Consider the following 4,481-nt stretch of genomic DNA (forward strand, 5'->3'; position numbering starts at 1 on the left):
TCACCTTATTTTCATCCTGTGGGATTGTGATATAAGCTATGAAGTAAACTCTCAAGGGTATAGACTGCAGGCTCTCTATAAGGTGTTCTGTTAACTACCAACCCACTCACTCAATCACTTTCATGCTTAGCAATTGAGTAGTTCACACGGATTCACTATTGATCCTTAAGGAAACTTGCTCTGAGAGCACAATTCACTCAGAAACTTCCAGTGAGGATTATACAATAACGCCCTCCATCTGAGAAGCAAGTCTTGTGTTGTATGTGTCTACAAAGTCTTGTTGGTAGTTTTTTGTGCCTCTGGAAGCTTTGAAAAGAAGTCATGACCCTTGATAAAGAGCAATGAGCTAGCCCCGTGGTCAGCAAAGTACGGCTTGCAAGCCACATGCGGCTCTTTGGCCCCTTGAGCGTGGCTCTTCCACAAAATACCATGGCCTGGGAGAGACTGTTTTGAAGAAATGGTGGTAGAAGAAGTTTAAGTTTAAAAATTCTGGCTCTCAAAATAAATTTCAATCGTTGTGCTGTTGATATTTGGCTCTGTTGACTAATGAGTTTGCCGACCACTGTTTAGCCTATAACTAACTAATAGGCACAACATCTGTTATGATGTTTTATAATAATTTATTTCTTATGATAAAATGGATCACTGGGGGGAAAAATAATGCTGCCCTTTTGGCTGGAACTGCCATCTTCCAGAAATTGGCCAAAATGACTAACACAAAGGGAAAGAGGAGAGATACCTGCTATCTGTTCTCTAGGCCTTTTAGAAAACACGGAGTTGTTCCTCTGGCCACATACATGCGAATCTACCTGAAAGGCAATATTATGGACATCAAGGGAATGGGCCCTGTCAAAAGAAATGGCCCACAAATGTCACCATAGCAAACTGGAAGAGTCTACAGTGTCACCCAGCATGCAGGGCCATTGTTGTGAACAAGCAAGTTAAGGGCAAGATTCTTGCCAAGAGAATGAATATACGTATTGAGCATATAAGCACTCTAAATCCGAGGCAGCTTCCTGAAACGTGTGAAGGAAAATGATCAGAAATAGGAGGCCAAAGAGAAAGGTACCTGCGTTCAGCTGAAGTGCCAGCCTGCTCCACCCAGAGAAGAACAGTGTGTAGAACCAATGGGAAGGAGCTTGAGCTGCTGGAACCTATTCCCTATGAATTCACGGCATGATCGGTGTGAAAAAATAAATAGACCTCTGTACTGATAAAAATGTTTCTCTTACTTGAGTAGAAGTGTGGTGTTCCTTCCCTCCAAAAAAAATAATAAAGAAAAATTTGTGTCAAAAAGAAAAGAAAAAAAAAAGTAATGCTGGCTCATCATAGAAATTTTGCAGAATGTGATCAAGAGGCTAAGAACTTATAATCTGGAGACCTGACAATCACTAGCCATATTCTGTGTGTTTTCCCTCATTTTGCATGATGACCTGAGTAGCTGACACCATGCACACGCCTCTGTATACTGCTCTCTGTACTTAATGTTATACCATCAGCACTGTCATTAAAAATCACCCAGCAAGGTCATTTTTATAGCTTCATTTCTTTACCACATTAGTAGGCTCTGCTATTATTTACTTTTCTGTTCTCTTAAAGTTAGACACCAACGCTGTCTCCAGGTTCTATGCTCTACAAGCAATGCTGCATTGAGCACCTTTATGCATAAGTTTCTATTTTAAATTATTTCCTTAATATAGACTTTCAGGCATCTAATTATTGAGGCATAGTATATGAATATTTTACTTATAAGTATTGGTTTCTAACATGTACAATAGCATACATACAGAGTCATACTTGTGGGGTTTTTTGTTTGTTTGTTTTTAGTTAACCAATTAGATTTAGTTGTTCTTAACTGAAAAATAATCATACATTTGGAATTAAGTTTTAGTCCCCTATAAAATGGGATGATCGATACACAAGATTATTTTTAGGTATTTCTCCAGCAAGAAGGACTAATTACTTTTTTAGTTAATTGATCATGTGTGCAATTAGGAATCTATCTGATTATAAATCTGAACTCTAGGGTAGAATTAGGGATGAAGTCAAGTTTAAGGATGGGAGTAGGGAGCCCCAAACTCTATCCTTACAAAGCTTCGCAGCACCTGTACCACCTGGTGAAACAATGCCCACACACCTAACTCCTGGTGTGCAGGATGTGTTGACAGGGGGACAGAAGGAAAACGGCAAGCTTACTCTCTCCAGAGAAAGGGCCACTAGGTCTTCCATCTGTGGGTCCCTGTGGCTTCCAGAGGCCCCTCCTATTCACAGCCCCTCTTCCACTGGAGGAAAGGTTTACAATCATCACACACTAGCCTCAGAACATCCATACCACATCCCTGACACTTATGCATTTAACACATGAGGAAGCAATCAGGTGACTGGTTTTGAATGTTTGTGGAAGTTCTGTAAAAGATTAGCAGGTATGCCAGGCGGGGAGGCAGCAACCCCTTCCACTGGAATTCCCTAACTTGCCTCTTAGCTTTGAATGAGGGAATAGCTTGTTTGTTCCTTGCTTTTATCCACTCATTTGCTTCTCATTTTGTTCTTTGATTCAAAAGTGTTTACTGAATCATACCTACCACATGCATGTAGGCACAAGGGACTCAACAAGTAGATACAATGAATGCCTCACCTCCATAAGGTATATGGTCCAATCAAAGAAGCTAACAAACCAGCAATGGCAGCACAGAGGGAATGTAGTGCCATGGCGGGGCTAAGGAGCCGGCCCAGGGAACCAGAGAAGTGCTGGGGAAGAGATGCTAAGCAGGGCAACCCTGACCAGAGGGTAGGGTCACAGGGTAGCAAGAGGCACAGGGAGAAAATGGTCTAGGCAGGGAGCGGGGTGTGTGCTGGGAAGGCAGCCATAGCCATCGCCCAAGAGACCAGGTTGAATTTGCCTCAACTCCTACTCACAATCAGAAAACAAGAAGACAGCAGAGACGGAAAGGGAGTCCACACACTGTTGTGCTGTTGCCACAGGCCTGCACACCAAGTAAGCTTTCTTTGGGGTGCTCAATACATACATATCCCCATGCATAAACATGTGCTCCAGATAACATCAACATAGACACAGGTGTACCGGTAACCTTTAGATTCAAAGAGGACACTTTTGACCTCATCTCTATCCCCTCTGAATTTGGCCGAAGCCCAATATAGGAACTGCATGAAATAAACAGTCAGGGCTGGAAGAAAAGCAGCCACATTCCTACTTCTGCCTCACAACGAAGAGGACGCACTTCCCTATTGAGTCACTTTAAGGCAGAGCCACAAATCCCATTATTTGTGAGCATTGAGTCAATTCCTGGGCAAAAATGAATAGTGAATGGAGGAAATCTGGCTGAAAATTAAATTGCTGCTGCATGGTGGTCACAGGAAAAGCTCTCAGCAATCGCTGTGCGAAGTCCTCACCTGGGAGAAGGTCCCGTCAAGGAGGACTCGTGGTGCGATTATGTCTTTATTCCCTCAACTGTCCTGAGACCACAGGTTCCCACTCCTCCGTGTCTTCCCTTCCGTCCTGCTCACTGGGCCCCATTAATGGGGATCAGAACAGTCCTTGTGTGTGTGTTTTTCCTACCAAATCTGTTCAGAGGGGAAGAAGGTTCCTGTTGTTAATTGTGGGGGATCTCCCACTCTTTGTTTTAAGGAAAGTTTAAACAAAATGATCACCCACTCGGAGGCTTTAAACAAAGTTCAAACAGAACAAAGTTCTCTTGCCAAGGTTGAAGGCAAATTTCCTCTGTCCAGATGGCTTCCTCAGGCAGGCCAGCGAAAGAACAAGACACTCAGCCCCTCTGCCTTTTAATGCTGCTCCTTGATTGTTGCTAACGATCCCCAGCTGTCCGGCCACATCTGCCTGCAACGCTGATGGGAGAGGGAGATCTGGCACAGGTCTGCCCCCACAGCAACACAGGTGGGGTCCTGAGTGGAGGGCCATGCACTGGGGCAGGATCAGAAATTCGTTTCCACAACAACCTTCAGGAAATATTCGAGAGTCATTTTTGATGTAAGGTAACTAATCCCAATGATAGGAAATGCCACTAATTCCAGCGAATCCACCAAGAATTGAAGAATGTGGCCATACTAGTGGGCGGTCACTTTCCTTATTGACTAGCCCACACAGGTATGTGGGCAGCAGCCCAGATTGGGGTGGTGGCCATGAGAACTCCCTCGCTGCACTCTCTTCCCCAGCTGGGCACTTGACTCAAGCCCATCACAGTCAGGCATACTCACTTTTGATCTGCACCAGACACCAGCAGGTCACGTCCTGTGTTGATTTAATGCTTCCTCTCTATTTTCTGTGTGTCCTGCAGACTTCGAGCTATATAAGCCAGTGTGGCCTGAAGTCTTAATACACAAGCCTGCCTGAGATCCATTCAATTCAGGCATAAAAAAATAAAATAAAATAAAAAAATAAAAAAGTGCTTTTTGATTATATCACCGCAAGGGGTGAACTACAGTTTTACTGGCCAAACCCATGT

At 43.7% G+C, this 4,481-nt stretch overlaps 1 pseudogene across 1 annotated transcript; it reads left to right on the forward strand.

Annotated features, from left to right (window-relative positions):
* Positions 1-707: 707 nt before the first annotated feature.
* LOC311625254 (large ribosomal subunit protein eL21-like) lies at positions 708-1,180 on the forward strand (annotated as a pseudogene). The gene has a single exon. The product of its transcript is annotated as a large ribosomal subunit protein eL21-like (transcript).
* Positions 1,181-4,481: the final 3,301 nt, after the last annotated feature.

The sequence above is a fragment of the Pipistrellus hanaki genome, assembly GCF_964339955.1.
Source record: "Pipistrellus hanaki genome assembly, chromosome: 7".
In the NCBI taxonomy this organism is placed as follows: Eukaryota; Metazoa; Chordata; class Mammalia; order Chiroptera; family Vespertilionidae; genus Pipistrellus; species Pipistrellus hanaki.